Source organism: Heptranchias perlo, chromosome 3, assembly GCF_035084215.1.
Source record: "Heptranchias perlo isolate sHepPer1 chromosome 3, sHepPer1.hap1, whole genome shotgun sequence".
NCBI lineage: Eukaryota > Metazoa > Chordata > Chondrichthyes > Hexanchiformes > Hexanchidae > Heptranchias > Heptranchias perlo.
Window position 1 is genome coordinate 10,468,305 of NC_090327.1, and position 19,335 is coordinate 10,487,639.

Consider the following 19,335-nt stretch of genomic DNA (forward strand, 5'->3'; position numbering starts at 1 on the left):
AAATGAATGGCTGTATGAGAAGAGAATAAATCTTTGCTGCCTGACGCACAGTGAACAAGCAGGTACAATGCTTCCAAAAGGACCCAGAAGTGCCAAGGCAACCATGCCCACTTTCTTCCTCATGTTGGTTTGTCCAAAAGGAAAATAGTCAGAAATAAAAATTAATTTAAGAAAAGGTAAAAATAATCACTGGTAATGTCAAACAGAGTTATTAACAACAATCCACATGAGTTAGAAAGTCTTATTTGAAGTCTTGGGACCTTGAACGATTGTGGAAAGGTCTAGCCTTAAATCTATTAGGCACTTTCAGTCCCACAGCGCCACGATCGAGAATGGTTTATTAATGCTGCATAATTCGGGATTTGTTTACTTTAATTTCACCAGCAATTATGCAGCATGAGCACTACCCAATCCTGGAACAATGAAGTGTAACAATAATGACAGTGCTTTAACAGTTCCCATGTGAACCAACTGGGTATTTGATGGATTTGTATCACAAGTGAAACAGCTGCCAGAATGTTGGCAGCCACAATGCATCTCTTTGACATCGCATACAGTGCTCTAGGGCTGTGTCTGTGCTGCAAGATTAATATCGCTGCGATGCTAAAGTGGCAGTACATATCTGGAGTTGGGGAGGAGCCTGACCCGACTCTGGAGAGAAGCAGTGTGTGACCCCTGGGGAAAGGTGTCTCGCACCACTTGGATTTAACATTGCATGGGAGTGTAACTCTACTCTGGTGCCCAACTTTAGGTTTCATAAATGCTCAGTGGGTCACTTGGACCTCCTGGGCACTTCTTAATTCTACCTGGAGTTAGTTTAAATGTTTAGAAACACGGCCATCTACAATCTCTATTTTAAATATTCATGACTGGGAGAGGAGATCTGCACATGTGTGCAAGGGTTAAAGGTCCAGACCGTAGCAGTTCCAGCCAGAAGAATAAACTGAATCCACATCTTTTGGAAGAGCCGTTGAACCGAGGTCCCGTCTGCCCTCTCATTTGGACGGAAAAGATCCCATGGTACTATTTCGAAGAAGAGCAGGAGAGTTCTCCTTGGTGTCCTGGCCAATATTTAACCCTCAAACAACATCACAAAAAACAGATTGTCTGGTCACTATCACACTGCTGTTTGTGGGACCTTGCTGTGCGCAAATTGGCTGCCACGTTTCCTACATTACAACAGTGACTGCACTTCAAAAGTACTTCATTGGCTGTAAAGCACTTTGGGACGTTCTGAGCTCGTTAAAGGTGCTATATAAATGCAAGTCTTTCTTTCTACCTTATTGGAACCCATACTATAGCCATCAATCTCTGAATGGTAGATGGAGCATAAGATCAATGTGTGATATATAACATGGCATTATTCCTGTGAGCTTCAGTCAGTCTCATCAATGTTTTACTGTCATCTTATTTTTGTGCTTGTAAGCTAAAAGGCTTCAACTGTGAATTGTCAGGTGTGTTGGCAATGATTTCCTTTTGTCGTGTCTTATTGTTTATTGGTGTTCGAAAGAAGGCTCAGAAGGAAAGTTGATCTTTTGTCAGCTTTTGCCTCGATGCTGCCTGAAACAAAAAGGAAAAATAAAAACGGATTTGATGCCGGTCATCACTCATCTCAAACTATTTCTGAATTGACAACTATTACAAAATTGTTAAACTTGTATAGAACCTTGGTTAGACCACACTTGGAGTACTGGGAACAGTTCTGGTCTCCATATTATAAAAAGGATATAGAGACACTGGAGAAGGTGCAAAAAATATTTACTAGGTTGATGGCAGAACTAAGAGGTTAGATCTATCAGGAAAGATTGAACAGGCTGGGGCTCTTTGCTCTGGAAAAGAGAAGACTGAGGGGTGACCCGATAGAGGTCTTTAAGGTGATGAAAGGGTCAACATAGAGAAGATGTTTCCACTTGCGGAGGAGACCAGAACTAGGGGCCATAAATGTAAGATTGTCACTAATAAATCCAATAGGGAATTCAGGAGAAACTTCTTTACCCAGAGAGTGGTTAGAATGTGGAACTTGCTATCACAAGGAGTATTGAGGCGGATAACATTTAAGGAGAAAGTAGATAAATACATAAGGGAGAAGGAAATAAGAGGATACAATAATGGGGTTAGGTGAAGGGGAGAGGGAGTAGGCTCGTGTGGAGCATAAACACCAGCATGGACCTGTTGGGCTGAATGGCCTGTTTCTGTGCTGTACAGTCTATGCAATGAAATACATACGAAAAAGGCCAGGGGAAGGCCAGCTGGTCAGTCCAGTCTGTTCCATCGAGACACGGTGCAGCCTACATGCACCATCGACCACGCCCCCCACTCCAAGTCATGTGATCTTCCACGAGAGGCAAAGAAGCAGAAAAAGAAACTCTGGCCAATTTAGGAAAAATAGACTCTGGGAAATTTGCTTTTGATCCACAATGGCAGTCGTGTCAACTCCAGGAGACCATGGTTACTGGATAACACTAGCGTCTCCTAGCCACACCTATCTTCTATAACTCAATGGGTTCCACTCACAGAAAACTCATCCAGCTCCCTTTGTAAGACCCGCAGTGAATCCGTACTCACTGCATGTTCCGGCAATCAATTGCGGGGGTCGATAACTCTCAGCAAATGACGCACGCACGCAATAACTCTGTTTTCTTACTTTATCCTGATGCCCCACTATTCTTATTTCCTCAATGTGCTTGTGTATACAGACTAATCGAGCTTGTAGGAAAACTTTAAATAATTCACACCAATAATACCAGCAGCCCCATAGCGAACATAACCGGGCTGTGCACAGAGGAAATTCTGATATTCGAATTTTAAGCTGAGGAAGAAAGTGGAGTCTTGAGTGAAGTCCAATAAAATAATTTGTGAGGCTTATTTAGAAGAACAAAATCTGACAATACCTTCTGGTAATTCCTTTTTTGGAGGAAAAAAAAGGTGAAATGGGCCGAGTGGCCTTTGCCTGTGCTGCCTGATTCTATGACTCTATGATTAAATACCATAACAAATCAGAAGATATGAATTGCATCTCGGTGTACAGATCTGTATGAATACAGCTAACTATCACTGTGGGCGGTGAGTTAATATGGTTCTGGATTGATTTTTGTGCTCTGTGTGCTGTGGGGAGATGGATTGCACAGTAGTCCCTTCTGCTGCTTCCCCTCCCTGCTTGATGTCAGTTGGTTATAGAAAGCCAATTCAAAATAAAAGCAGAGGATGCTGGAAATACAGCATCTGAGAAAGAAAGGTAATTCAACATTTCAGACAAGACCCCACACCAGAAGCACGGGGATTCTTTCAGAAGCTGAGTTCATAACATCATGGCAATTTCAGCACAGCAGGAGGCCATTCGAGCAACCGAACCTGTGCTAGCTCAGTATTGCAGCTATAAAAAAAAGAATTTTTACATAAAATGTACAGTGCAGAAACAGGCCATTCGGCCCACTGGCCTATGCTGGTTTTTATGCTCCACATGAGCCTCCTCCCTCCCCACTTCATCTAACCTTATCAGCATATTCTTTCTCCCTCATGTGTTTATCCAGCTTCTTCTTAAATCCATCTATGCTAGCAGCCTTAACTACTCCTCGTGGTAGCGAGTTCCACATTCTCACCACTTTTTTCTCGCTGCAGAGAAGTTTCTCCTGAATTCCCTATTGGATTTATCATTGACGATCTTATATTTATGGCCCCTAGTTCTGGTCTCCCCCGCATCTTCTCCTGGACTACCCGAACAAATCGTTTCATAATAGAACCATATAACAGATACAGCACAGAGGGGGCCATTCGGCCCATCGTGTCCGTGCCAGCTCGAAGAACAACCAGGTGCCCATTCTAATCCCACCTTTCAGCCCTGCAGCTCACAGCACTTTAGGTGCAGGTCCAGGTACTTTTTAAAAGAGTTGAGGGTCCCTGCCTCTACCACCAATTCGGGCAGCGAATTCCATACACCCACCACCCTCTGGGTAAAAAAGTTTTTCCTCATGTCCCCTCTAATCCTTCCGCCAATCAGCTTAAATCTATGTCCTCTAGTTCTTGAACTCTCCGCTAGGGGAAGCAGGTACTTCCTGTCTACTCTATCTGGGCCCCTCATAATTTTGTACACCTCAATCAAGTCACCCCTCAGCCTCCTCTGCTCCAAGGAAAACAACCCCAGCTGATCCAATCTCTCCTCGTAGCTGCAATTTTCAAGCCCTGGCAACATTCTTGTAAATCTTCTCTGCACTATGGGTATGGTAGTGTAGTGGTTATGTGTTACTGGACTAGTAATCCAGAGAACGTGAGTTCAAATCCTACCATGGCAGTTTGAGAATTTTAATTCAGTTTAAAAAATCTGGAAATAGAAAGATGACATTGGTAAAATTGACCATTAGGGAAGGAAACCTGCTGCCCTTACCCGGTCTGGCCTACACGTGACTCCAGTCCCAAACCAACATGATTGATTCTTAACTGCCCTCTGAGTCACCCAGTTGAAAAAGGCCCACCACCACTACCTTCTCAGGGTAACTCGGGATGGGCAATAAATACTGGCCTTGCCAATGATGCCCACATCCCGAGAATTAATTTTTAAAAAAATGATGGAAGAATTGCTTCAGTAAAGGGCTGAATGGGTTCTTTGAACTTTGGGTAATAGAGCGAACAGGAAGGGAAATAGGTAAGAGGGGCACAAAAGGAAAAAGAGCTATGTCCTAAAAATCGACATCATAAGAACATAAGAAATAGCAGCAGGAGAAGGCCACATGGTCCCTCGAGCCTGCTCCACCATTCAATAAGATCATGGCTGATCTTCGATCTCAACTGCACCATCCTGCCCAATCCCCATATCCCTTGATTCCCTTAGAGTCCAAAAATCTATCGACCTTAGTCTTGAATATACTCAATGACTGAGCATCCACAGCCCTCTGGGGTAGAGAATTCCAAAGATTCACATCCCTCTGAGTGAAGAAATTTCTCCTCATTTCAGTCCTAAATGGCCGACCCCTTATCCTGCGACCATGCCCCCCTAGTTCTAGACTCTCCAGCCGGGGGAAACAGCCTCTCAGTATCCACCCTGTCAAGAATCTCTCAGAATCTTATATGTTTCAATGAAATCACCTCTCATTCTTCCAAACTCCAAAGAGTATAGGCCGATTCTACTCAATCTCTCCTCAAAGGACAATCCACTCATCCCAGGGATCAATCTAGTGAACCTTTGTTGCACCGCCTCTAAGGCAAGTATATCCTTCCTTAGGTAAGGAGACCAAAACTGTACGCAGTACTCCGGGTGAGGTCTCACTAAAGCCCTGTAAAATTGTAGTAAGACTTCCTTACTCTTGTACTCCAACCCCCTTGCAATAAAGGCCAACATGCCATTTATTAGTTATGTAATATTCTAATAATTCTTTTTGTAACTACAAAAAGAAAAATTATGAAGGGTTTTGTGAAGAAATTGTTTCCACTGGCAGGAGAGTCGGTATCCAGAGGACACAGATTTAAGATAACTGGCAAAAGAACCAGAGGGAAGGTGAAGAGCAATTTTCTTTACGCACTTTTTCCCTTCGTTGAGGGTTCTATAACAAGGGGACATAGATTCAAGGTAAAAGGCGGGAGGTTTAGAGGGGATTTGAGAAAGAACTTTTTCACCCAGAGGGTGGTTGGAGTCTGGAACTCACTGCCTGAAAGGGTTGTGGAGGCAGGAACCCTCACAACATTCAAGAAGCATTTGAATGAGCACTTGAAATGCCATAGCATACAAGGCTACGGACCAAATGCTGGAATATGGGATTAGAGTAGACAGGGCTTGATGGCCGGCGCGGACACGATGGGCCGAAGGGCCTCTATCCGTGCTGTATGACTCTATGACTCTATGACTCTATGACTCTATGACACTGAGTTGTTATGATCTGGAATGCACTGCCTGAAAGGGCGGTGGAAGCAGATTCAACAGTAACTTTCCAAAGGGAATTGGATAAATACTTGAAAAAGGAAATATTTGCAGGGCTACGGGGAAAGAGCAGGGGAATGGGAATAATTGTATAGTTCTACCAAAGAGCCGGCACAGCACAGGCACAATGGGCCGAATGGCCTCCTTTTGTGCTGTATGATTCTATGATAAATAAAATAAAATCATCTTATTTCACTGCACCTTTTTTATATAAAGTATACCATCATCATTATTACGATCTTTCGGCATGTCAGCTGGATGGATATGTGGTCTTCATGCAAATTAACCTTATTTTCAGCTGTCCTGGTGATCAATCTCTCCTAAATCATCCCCATGGCAACATGACGAATCCTTCAAACGAGATGTTGCTCAGTGATATTTCAGCGTATGTCCATCACCAGAGTATTAGGGCTCCGTGTGAAGCCTACTGACTGAAAGCTTGACCTCTGTGGAAGTAACAAAATAAAAATGCTATGAGGTGGTTTATAGTTTAAGGAATAGAAAAAACCAAACTGTTAAATGAAACATCAAAGCAGTTACCCCTCAAGAGCAAAATCCATACTCTGAATTGATCTTTATAGGGATTAAGCCTGACACTTGTTGTATGAAAAAGCAGCAATATGGTATTTGCACATTGATGTCTGGCTGTACTTTCGACTAGTTACATGGTAAATAATCCGTGAGATCTGGATGTAATTTGTATTTTATTTGGAATGAGCTGGAAATCCTAGAGCTGCTGAAACCCTCATCCATGGTTTTGTTACCTCCAGACTCGACTATTCCAATGCTCTCTTGGCTGGTCTCTCACCTTCCACCCTCCGTAAACTTCAGCTCATCAAAACTCGGTAGCGTAGTGGTTATGTAACGGGACTAATAATCCAGTAGGCCTGGACTAATAATTTGGAGTCATGAGTTCAAATCCCGCCACAGCAGCAGGGGACTTTGAAATTCAATTAATTAAATAAAATCTGGAATTTTAAAAAAAACGACCCCATGAAATTTCATGGCATCAGGCCAAACATGGGCAAGGAAACCTCTTACTGATTACCACCGACTGCCCTCCCTCAGCTGATGAATCAGTCCTCCTCCATGTTGAGCACCACTTGGAGGAAGCACTGAGGGCAGCAAGGGCACAGAATGTGCTCAGGGTGGGGGACTTCAATGTTCATCACCAAGAGTGGCTCGGTAGCACCACTACTGCTGAGTCCTGAAGGACAAGACTTGGGCCTGCGGCAGGTGGTGAGCGAACCAACACGAGGGAAAAACGTACTTGACCTTGTCCTCACCAATCTACCTGTCGCAGATGCATCGGCCCATGACAGTATTGGTAGGAGTGACCACCGCACAGTCCTTGTGGAAATGAAGTCCCGTCATCACACTGAGGACACCATCCAACGTGTTGTTTGCCACTACCACAGTGCTAAATGGGATAGATTCAGAACAGATCTAGCAGCTCAAAACAGGGCATCCATGAGGCGCTGTGGGCAGTCAGCAGCAGCAGAATTGTATTCCAGCACAATCTGTAACCTCATTGCCCGGCATATTCCTCACTCTACCATTACCAACAAGCCAGGGGATCAACCCTGGTTCAATGAGGAGTGTAGAAGAGCACGCCAGGAGCAGCACCAGGCGTACCTAAAAATGAGGTGCCAACCTGGTGAAGCTACAACTCAGGACTACATGCATGGTAAACAGCGGAAGCAACATGCTATAGACAGAGCTAAGCGATTCCACAACCAACAGATCAGATCAAAGCTCTGCAGTCCTGCCACATCCAATCGTGAATGGTGGTGGACAATTAAACAACTAACGGGAGGAGGATCTGTGAACATCCCCATCCTTGATGATGGCAAAGTCCAGCATGTGAATGCAAAAGACAAGGCTGAAGCATTTGCAACCATCTTCAGCCAGAATTGCCGAGTGGCTGATCCATCTCGGCCTCCTCCCGATATCCCCACCATCACAGAAGCCAGTCATCAGCCAATTCGATTCACTCCACGTGATATCAAGAAACGGCTGAGTGCACTGAATACAACAAAGCCAATGGGCCCCGACAATATCCCGGTTGTAGTGCTGAAGATTTGTGGGAACACCTCGAATTTTGTGTTCAAATCCCTCCATAGCCTCGCCCTTCCCTATCTCTGTAACCTCCTCCAGCCCTACAACCCTCCGACCTCTCTGTGCTCCTCCAATTCTGGCCTCTTGCGCATCCCTGATTTCCATCGCCTTACCATTGGCGACCATGTCTTCAGCTGCCGAGGCCCTAAGCTCTGGAATTCCCTCCCTAAACTTCTCTCTCTCTCTCCTCTTTTAAGACACTCCTTAAAACCAATGTCTTTGACAAAGCTTTTGGTCGCCTGACCTAATATCTCCTTATGTGGCTCAGTGTCAAATTTTGTTTGATAATCGCTCCTGTGAAACACCTTGGGTCGTTTTACTATGTTAAAGACGCTATATAAATGCAAATTGTTGTTCTTGATTCTTTTTGCATATGCATTTAATTCTTTTGGGCGGCTTTGTCTGGCCCCCTGTGCTTTTGACCACATAGGAGGTGTAAAATAAAGTCACTTTAATTTTCATGGCGGCGACCCATGTAACAGTGCAATAGCTGCAAGTAAAGTGGAGTTGAAACATGTCAGTGAAATCGAATTAAAATATATTGTTGCTGTCTGGGTATCATGTGATGCTAATATCTTCTGGTCATATATGTGCTTACTTATAAATTCAAACACTGATGCAACTGAACATAGTGTGCAGCTCTGGCAGTGCTAAAATAAGTAAAGTGGAACAATTCGAAGTATTTCGCTCTAAAGCAACGATATTCACAATTTTGTATTTCATCTTCCATTCATACAACCCAAGGATCCCTTTTTAATACTGGATTTCATTTCAAAATACAAAAATGGAAGTGAGAAGCTGCATTCAAGGGGAAACACACGAGGGAGAAAGGAATAGAAGAATATGCTGATAGGGTTAGATGAAGGAGGCTCATGTGGAGCATAAACGCCGGCATAGACCAGATGGGCCAAATGGCCTGTTTCTGTGCTGTAGATTCTATGCCGGGTATTTTAACCTCCCAGGACGGGCAGGGGGGTTACGTTCTTAAAAATGCGAAACCCCAACCCAACCCTCCTTGAACGCGCCTACTTCCGGATTTACCGGGGCGGGTTGGGGGGAAGGCAGGCGAGTAACCTGCTCTCCAGAGGCGGGTCAGTAATTATAATATGTTAATGAGGCTGTGCGCCTCAGATTTTAGCAGCCATTTGGATTCAACGGCTCCGGGTTTCTGAGGGCTGAGGAAACCCGGCAGCTAAAGCGGGGGGCGAGAACCGCTGGATCCAGCAGGTTAGTGCTTTTCCAGCACTGCTTGTGGGCCAGGAGGTGCAGGCATGCTTCCCCCCCCTGTTTCCCTCCCCGCGATCTCCAGACCCACCCCCCACCCCTCCCCACAATCTCCCTCCCTCCCCACGATCCGAATTTCCCCGCAATCTCCAGGCTGACCCTCCCTCCCCCCGCCCCCCCGCGATCCGATTCGCTCCCCTCCTTCTTGCTGCCGGGTGGGAAATGGAGAAGAAAAATTTTAAATGAGGTTCTGCCGTTAAATTCAGGGCGACTTCCGCCTTTCCCGTATTTCTGGGTTTTCCGGCTGCTGGCAGTCGCCCCCTGCTCCTTCCCCCACCTCCCCGCAAATATCGGGGCCTATGTAACTCTACGTAAGCCATTTTGGAGATCAAGCATTGCTCCAATTCTTGCCTCTTGCGCATCCCCAATTTTAATCGCTCCACCATTGGTGGCCGTGTCTTCAGCTGCCTAGGTTCTGAAATCCCCTCCCTAAACCTTTCCACCTCTCTACCTTCCATTAAGACGCTCCTTGGAACCTTATGGACTCTGTAATAACTGTATTTAGATGTAGTCAGATCGGTGAAACAACTCTCTCTTCCCCGCATTGTGCCCGGTGTTGTAAAAGTGGCAATGCAATATCTGGGTTTTGCTTTAGTTGAAGCCTGCTATTTATCATTTTATGATAATTCCTGCAAATAATACCCATGAGTGTTCCAACGGGGACCCCTCTGTCGGGGAATAGGACAGAACATTGTTTAAAGAAAAACACTCATCGAGATAGATTTTATCGGTGTTGAGGAATGATTATTTTTTTTCCCTTTATAGAGTTGATCCTGTGGGGTTTGCAAAATTGGTGCAAACAAGATTTTAAATGTTAATGTATTCCAGGCAATGCTCAGGTGGTAAGTGGTGATTGGAGAGAAAAGCACTAATTCCACCAAATAATTTGGGAGAAAATTGTTGCCATCTGGTAGAGAGAATGGATTATGCCAAGACATTATAAACTAATAAATCATAATGGTCTGGAGGGATCCAGAGGACAAGGTTTTTAAGAGGCTATTAATCTTCTATAAAGTAGATGGTGTGGGATGTAGGCAAAGCATTGCAGAATTTGAGTTTAAAATGCCAACAGTCTGCTAAATTCAGAGTATTACGTTATTTAAGGCTGTTTTTATTTTAAACAACTAAATTTTACTTCTGTTTTAGCTGACAAGCCATGGATTAGCATCCCGATATATTTTGTCATTAGTCTTGATGCTGGACGATGTGTCACTTTTTTCCTGGCTGTGAATGATGACCTCTAATATTATTTTTTTAGATGTCGTATGTTACAGGCCTTGCCAGAAGATTTGTGTAATATTTCTTTCCAGCGTGTATTCTCATCCTGTAAAGAAAATATTTTTTTCTGTCACAATTTGCTTTAAAAGTTAGGATTTAAAAGCTTTGTTATCTCCAGACTGGACTATTCCAATGCTCTCCTGGCCGGCCTCCCATCATCCACCCTCCATAAACTTGAGCTCATCTAAAACTCTGCTGCCCGTATCCTAACTCGCACCAAGTCCCATTCTTCCATCACCCCTGTGCTCGCTGACCTACATTGGCTCCTGGTCCGGGAACGCCTCGATTTTAAAATTCTCATCCTTGTTTTCAAATCCCTCCATGGCCTCGCCTCTCTCTATCTCCATAACCTCCTCCAGCCCTACAACCCTCCGAGATCTCTGCGCTCCTCCAATTCTTGCCTCTTGCGCATCCCCGATTTTAATCGCTCCACCATTGGTGGCCGTGTCTTCAGCTGCCTAGGCTCTGAAATCCCCTCCTTAAACCTCTCCGCCTCTCTACCTCTCTACCTCGCTCTCCTCCTTTAAGACGCTCCTTAAAACCTACCTCTATGACCAAGCTTTTGGTCACCTGTCCTAATACCTCCTTATGTGGCTCGGCGTTGAATATCTATTTGATAATCACTCCTGTGATGTGCCTTGGGATCTTTCACTACGTTAAAGGTGCTATATAAATGCAAGTTGTTGTTGTAAAAACAAATTGTGCCTATTTCTGCCTGAAATATTATGTAAATATCAATATCGTACACTGGAAAAGGTTTCAAATCCAGAGCTTACTTAACGCACTGAATATAGAAAGTCTCAGAATTTCACTGACATTTTTTTCTTCGATACCTGGAAACCAACCTCAGTACTTACAGTGCACACCACTTAGCATCAACTAGAAACCAAATACATTAGTCACGCTGAGTAATTGCATAATGATCTAATTTTACTCACTTTGACTACTGCTGACTAAGAATGTTTTAGGGCCTTAGGTGAAGCAGATGGATGTAGATTCAAAGCCCTCTAGGTGACTGCATCTGGAGGCTGATTAAACAATCTGGTCATTAGAAAGGGGCTGAAAACCCACACTCACTTGCTAAGCGCATACTCTTTGCTGTCAATTTGAAAATTCTGTGTGAACTACATCAAAAAAAAATAGAAGAATCTGACATCAAAGCTATGCTACTCCTTCTTTGTCACGTATCCGAGATCCCGTCTCTCATTTTGTGACTTCAAGGAAAATTTTTGATTATGAGGAGAATGCGCACAATAGTTGTATCATTTAACTCTTCAGCTTTGCCTGCATTTATTCTGAACAAATATACTTTTCATTCCAAGAGTTGTTGTACACTGAGTAAGTCCTGTTAGTGTGATGGTTGAAGGGGATTTGACTCCTAATGTGATACTGTGCTGCCAAAGTGATGAGAACACGATGGCTTCATTAATGTTTCAGAGAATCATAAGTACAACTTGTCTGGGAGGGGGTGCAACAAAGGTTCACTAGATTGATTGCTGGGATGAGCAATATTTTGAGATATATTTTCTGGAGTTTAGAAGAATGAGAATGAGAATAGAGAAATGTATAAAATTCTTAAAGGGCTTGACATGGTAAAGGCTGAGAGGTTGTTTCCCCTGGCTGGAGAGTTTAGAACTAGGGATCGTAGTCTCAAGACAAAGGATCGGCCATTTAGGACCGAGATGAGGAAAAATTTCATCACAGAGGGTTGTGAATCTTTGGAATTCTCTACCCCAGGGGGCTGTGGGTGCTCAGTCGTTGAGTATATTCAAGGCTGAGATCGATAGATTTTTGTACTCTAGGGGAATCAAGGGATATGGGAATTGTGTGGACAAGTGGAGTTGAGGTCGAAGATCAGCCATGATCCTGGCAGAGCAGGCTAGAGTGGCCATATGGCCTATTCCTGCTCCTATTTCTTATGTTCTTATGTTCTAATATGACATATTCAAATAAACAGCACCTCATCTTTCGATTAGGCACTTTACACTTTACAACCTTTCAGATCATAACCACTGCTTCCATTTTCTCAGATGTGGAGATGCCGGTGATGGACTGGGGTTAACAATTGTAAACAATTTTACAACACCAAGTTATAGTCCAACGATTTTATTTTTAATCCCACAAGCTTTCGGGGGCTTTCCCCTTCCACCGCCTGAGGAAGGGGAAAGCCCCCGAAAGCTTGTGGGATTAAAAATAAAATCGTTGGACTATAACTTGGTGTTGTAAAATTGTTTACAATTTTCTCAGATAACAGGTATTGGTAATGGTTCTGCTGTAACCATTTTACACCTCCTATGGACTCATCTATTGTTTCTTTACCTGTCCCATTACCACCCTCTTTTGCCTTGCGCCATCATCCCTTTTGTCATTTAATTGCTGAGTGTTTCCAGCATTTTCTGTTTTTATTTCGAATAAACCGACATGGGTGAGAAAGCCTTGAGTCAGTAAAGGTATTATTTCATGAATATAAAGTCCCGTTTGTTTGTATGAAACTGCTGACATGAGTTTTTATTCTTTTTCAAATGAAATTTTGTTGTAATTTATGCAGGTTTTTTTTTCTGAATTGTGACTCCTCAAGATACTGAAACCAAGTTTGAGATGCATTAGATGCGTAGATGCATTTAAGGGGAAGCATAGATAAGTACAGGAGGGAGACAGGAATAGAAGGATATGTTGATAGGGTGAGATGAAGTAGGGAGGGAGGCAGCTCGCATGAAGTGTAAACACCGGGCATTGACCTGTTGGGCCAAATAGCCTGTTTCTGTGCTGCAAAATTCTATGTAATTCATTTGGCAGATTTTACAATAAACGCAGGGCTACGTTTTCTCCTCAAATGGAACTATCATTGTATTAGTAACAAATGTGAGGTAACTACTTTGTATTTGTGCTGGTGAACAGTAATCTCCAGTGCTAAACAACATTTTCAATCACAGATGATATAGAATCACAGAGCTTTACAGTTTATAAATAGGCCATCTGGACCATCGGGTCGGTGCTGATGATTTTCTCCACATGAGCCACCTCGTCTAATCCTCCTCTCCTGCTTGTTTCCTTTATACCTTTCTAACATTCCAGGATTTGCTCTGCTTTTGCTGCCATTTTGAGAATTTCAGAAGTGCAGCTGTCTTCCACGAGAGCCAAGGATTTCATCTAGTTGTGTGTTAGCAAATCACAAACACAGCAGGAGAATTTCCTCTCTTCACTAATTCTAGCAAAATCGTAAGTATGTTCTTTTCTAATGTTTTATGGTTTCACTCGAAACAGCAAACATGGAGGCCTAGAATTTGGATTGTGCTGCGCCTGTTTTGCAGACGTAAAATGGGCGCCTATGGGTCCAATATGGCGTGTACATTCTGTGCCGAAATGCACCACCCGCCATATTGGTTAGGGCTCCTCCATAAGGGTCCAGGGCACGCGCCTGAAGCAGGCGTAAGAACATAAGAAATAGGAGCAAGAGTAGGCCAATCGGCCCCTCGAGCCTGCTCCGCCATTCAATAAGATCATGGCTGATCTGATCCTAACCTCAAATCTGAATTCATGTCCAATTTCCTGCCCGCTCCCCGTAACCCCTAATTCCCTTTACTTCTAGGAAACTGTCTATTTTGTTGGGAATCCTGATTTCCTGTAGCCAAGCAAAGAAAGTCCCCACTCACGGTAGCTTTGCTAATCAAAAGTAATTATTTAATGATCTGATGATTCACACAAGCATTCATGAAGCAAAATCAAACAACACATATGACCTCACTTTTACCCATTAGGCACTTAATAATTTGCAAAGTTATTATTTAATGATTTAACAATTCTCACACACGTTAGGCAAATCACCAATATATATAACTGTAAACCAAAGATTTTTCATCAAGACCTGAGGGTGATCTGCTCTTCAGCACTCGAGCTCCTCTCCCTCTTGCGTGATGTTTGACGACAATCTGTGTCCTTTCGACTGCAGCGTGGCAGAGTGACTATTTTCACCATGAGGTCTTCTATTTATCTGGTTTTGGACCAACGAAACATAGGATTGGGGGGAGTATCATCTTTTTGTCCAATTACCTCCTCGTTGCTACGCCTCAATCATTAACACACCTCAATGATTGATAGTTTAGGCTATGATCATTAGTATATCTCAATGATTGACAGATTCAAAACTCGGTGCAATGATCTCATGTGACTGGAAAATGGAGGCCCTTCTTATCTCTGTGCCTCAGACAATTTGGTCTTTGATTCTTATCTGTCAATGGTTTCAAATCTTTTATGACCTTGAACAACCTGTTTCGTATGGTACTTGTTCCTTTCTTATCAGTCATGTTTACAAGCCAAAAACCTGTGAGAAACTTCTGAAGGCTTTTTCAATGTTTCTCTGTTTGCTGGCTTCTTGTAGTTGCTTTCCCCAACCACAACTTTGTTGCAAACAACCTTTGATGTAGACTTCCCATAGCAACATGTTGTCTTGTAAATTCCAGCAATCTCCTTTCCTTACACTACCCCCTACTGTGATGAAAGATTGTGTTTCCAAAAGCCTACAGGGGAAAAACAAATTGGATAAGGCCTATTATCAGGCGGGGGTAGCGTGATCTGCTATGGCCCCTGCGCAGGCAGGACGAGACTTTCGTCAGGCCTGAGGACCAACCTGCAATCTGCGTTGGAAATCAGCAGTGAGCGAGGATTTCGTGCAATTTGCACTTTCCACCAGCAGGGAGAGCTCCAATCTCTTCAAGGCAGGCTGTCTGTTAGAAATCTCTTAAAGTTAGCTGGGACCTGTTATTGGCTGAAAATAACAGTCTGCTGGCTGCACGGAGTCTGAATGGAGATCAGACATCGCACACGTAAAACACAGATGCAGGTCCCGACCCTATGTTTACAAACTGATGAGTTATGTTAAAATATTGAATAAAGGTTGCGCACCACTAAATCACACATCCTCCAATCTGCACGCCAGACCTCACCAATCTGCCGATCTGAGTTTGTACCAGGCCTGTGAGAGTGCGTCCACCAAGGTTCGCTGCTGATGCACTGGAGACCTTGATGCAAGAGGTGGACAGAAGGAGGGACATCCGATATCCGCAGTGGGGGAGGGGCACAAAAGGCCCTCCAGACATTTACTCAAAAGGCAGTGGGAGGCAGCGGGGGATGAAGTCAATGCCAGGCACACTGCACCACGAACATGGATGAAGTGTGGGAAGAAGTTCAATGCTTAGACACGAGTGGTCAAGGTGAGTGAGGTCAACTGTCAAGTGGCATCTCCTACCAACTGCACCACGAGCGACATCCACTGGTCTATGCACTACACCCCCATCACCCACCTACCAATAAACTCTTTCCATCAGTACTCAACTCTTCCAATCAGATGCTTCCTCTCACCCTTACACATTACCACTGTTATAAGGCGCCCACCCACAACTCACAGGTCACACACACTGGCATCTATTCAACCATGACAGGCACATCACCCAGAGACTGAGGACACCATCCAATGTGTTGTGTGGCACTACCACCGTGCTAAATGGGATAGATTCAGAACAGATCTAGCAGCTCAAAACTGGGCATCCATGAGGCGTTGTGGGCCATCAGCAGCAGCAGAATTGTATTCCAGCACAATCTGTAACCTCATGGCCCGGCATATTCCTCACTCTACCATTACCAACAATCCAGGGGATCAACCCTGGTTCAATGAGGAGTGTGGAAGAGCATGCCAGGAGCAGCATCAGGTGTACCTAAAAATGAGGTGCCAACCTGGTGAAGCAACAACTCAGGACTACATGCATGCTAAACAGCGGAAGCAACATGCTATAGACAGAGCTAAGCGATTCCACAACCAATGGATCAGATCAAAGCTCTGCAGTCCTGCCACATCCAATTGTGAATGGTGGTGGACAATTAAACGACTAACGGGAGGAGGAGGCTCTGCAAACATCCCCATCCTCAATGATGGCGGAGTCCAGCAAGGCTGAAGCGTTCGCAACCATCTTCAGTCAGAAGTGCCGAGTGGATGATCCATCTCAGCCTCCTCCCGATATCCCCACCATCACGGAAGCCAGTCTTCGGCCAATTCGATTCACTCCACGTGATATCAAGAAACGGCTGAGTGCACTGAATACAGCAAAGGCTATGGGCCCCGACAACATCCCAGCTGTAGTGCTGAAGACTTGTGCTCCAGAACTAGCTGCGCCTCTAGCCAAGCTGTTCCAGTACAGTTACAACACTGGCATCTACCCGACAATGTGGAAAATTGCCCAGGTATGTCCTGTCCACAAAAAGCAGGACAAATCCAATCCGGCCAATTACCACCCCATCATTCTACTCTCAATCATCAGCAAAGTGATGGAAGGTGTCGTCGACAGTGCTATCAAGCGGCACTTACTCACCAATAACCTGCTCACCGATGCTCAGTTTGGGTTCCACCAGGATCACTCGGCTCCAGTCCTCATTACAGCCTTGGTCCAAACATGGACAAAAGAGCTGAATTCCAGAGGTGAGGTGAGAGTGACTGCCCTTCACATCAAAGCAGCATTTGACCGAGTGTGGCACCAAGGAGCCCGAGTAAAACTGAAGTCAATGGAAATCAGGGGGAAAACTCTCCAGTGGCTGGAGTCATACCTAGCACAAAGGAAGATGGTAGTGGTTGTTGGAGGCCAATCATCTCAGCCCCAGGACATTGCTGCAGGAGTTCCTCAGGGCAGTGTCCTAGGCCCAACCATCTTCAGCTGCTTCATCAATGACCTTCCCTCCATCATAAGGTCAGAAATGGGGATGTTCGCTGATGCTTGCACAGTGTTCAGTTCCATTCGCAACCCCTCAAATAATGAAGCAGTCCGAGCCCGCATGCAGCAAGACCTGGACAACATCCAGGCTTGGGCTCATAAGTGGCAAGTAACATTCGCGCCAGATAAGTGCCAGGCAATGACCATCTCCAACAAGAGAGAGTCCAACCACCTCCCCTTGACATTCAACGGCATTACCATTGCCGAAACCCCCACCATCAACATCCTGGGGGTCACCATTGACCAGAAACTTAACTGGACCAGCCATATAAATACTGTGGCTATGAGAGCAGGTCAGAGGCTGGGTATTCTGCGGCGAGTGACTCACCTCCTGACTCCCCAAAGCCTTTCCACCATCTACAAGGCACAAGTCAGGAGTGTGATGGAATACTCTCCACTTGCTTGGATGAGTGCAGCTCCAACAACACTCAAGAAGGTCGACACCATCCAAGATAAAGCAGCCCGCTTGATTGGCAACCCATCCACCACCCGAAACATTCACTCCCTTCACCACCGGCGCACTGTGGCTGCAGTGTGTACCATCCACAGGATGCACTGCAGTAACTCGCCAAGGCTTCTTCGACAGCACCTTCCAAACCCACGACCTCTACCACCTAGAAGGACAAGAGCAGCAGGCACATGGGAACAACACCACCTGCACGTTCCCCTTCAAGTCACACACCATCCTGACTTGGAAATATATCGCCGTTCCTTCATCATCGCTGGGTCAAAATCCTGGAACTCCCTTCCTAACAGCACTGTGGGAGTACCGTCACCACACGGACTGCAGCGGTTCAAGAAGGCGGCTCACCACCACCTTCTCAAGGGCAATTAGGGATGGGCAATAAATGCTGGCCTCACCAGCAATGCCCACATCCCGTGAACGAATAAAAAAAAACACATGTCACGCTTTCTTGCAGGAGAAGGTGGTGCATATCAGTAGGTGGCAGTGGCGTTTAGCCCCTCGAGCCTGTTCCGCCATTCAATGAGATCATGGTGGACCTGTGACCTAACTCCATATACCCCCCTTAGCCCCATATCCCTTAATACCCTTGGTTCACAGAAATCTATTAAATCTCAGATTTAGAATTCACAATTGAGCTAGCATCAACTGCTGTTTGCGGAAGAGCTTCCCAAACTTCTCCCAACCTTTGCATGTAGAAGCATTTCCTAACTTCACTCCTGCCTGTCCTGGCTCTAAATGTTAGGCTATTCCCCCTAGTCCTAGTATTCAAGTCTAGGAGACCTCCAAAAACAGTTACAAATGTCTCGGTAGCCAGAAGCAATAATCCAGCCACTAACCTGTAAATCCTGCATGGTCCATTTAAATAGTGCTGGTGGGGGGTCCTCCAGGCACTCTAAGGCACGTTCAGATGGTCGGGGTTAAGACTGTGCGTTGAGTTGAACGTTAAGTCCCAAAATGATGTCAATCACTTTAAATCAGCGTTGCACACTGATTGTATCCATTTTCTCCTTACTTTACATGCTTCTGGCGTTCGTTATCTTCTATACCAAGATGGCTCCTCTGAGCCGCTTCTCCCATAAGAACATAAGAAATAGGAGCAGTAGTAGGCCATGTGGCCACTCGAGCCTGCTCCGCCATTCAATCAGATCTTCAACCTCAACTCCACTTTCCCGCCTGATCCCCATATCCCTCGATCTCAGCCTTGAATATACCCAACGACTCAGCATCCACAGCCCTCTGGGGTAGAGAATTCCACAGATTCACAACCCTCTGAGTGATGAAATTCCTCCTCATCTCAGTCCCAAATGGCTGAACCCTTATCCTGCGACTATGCCCCCTAGTTCTAGACTCACCAGCCATGGGAAACAGCCTTTCAGCATCTACCCTGTCAAGCCCCCTCAGAATCTTATATGTTTCAATGAGAATCACCTCTCATTCTTCTAAATTCCACAGAGTATAGGCCCATTCTACTCAACCTCTCTTCATAGGACAACCCTCTCATCCCAGGAATCAATCTAGTGAAC

The 19,335-nt window shown here is 44.9% G+C and overlaps 1 long non-coding RNA gene across 1 annotated transcript; it reads right to left on the reverse strand.

The window, feature by feature from the left end:
• Positions 1–321: 321 nt before the first annotated feature.
• Positions 322–14,553, reverse strand: LOC137305954 (uncharacterized). The gene is made up of 3 exons (XR_010958793.1): positions 14,454–14,553; positions 6,110–6,354; positions 322–1,560 (listed from the first exon to the last, which is right to left on the reverse strand). It is a non-coding gene; the product is annotated as an uncharacterized lncRNA (long non-coding RNA).
• Positions 14,554–19,335: the final 4,782 nt, after the last annotated feature.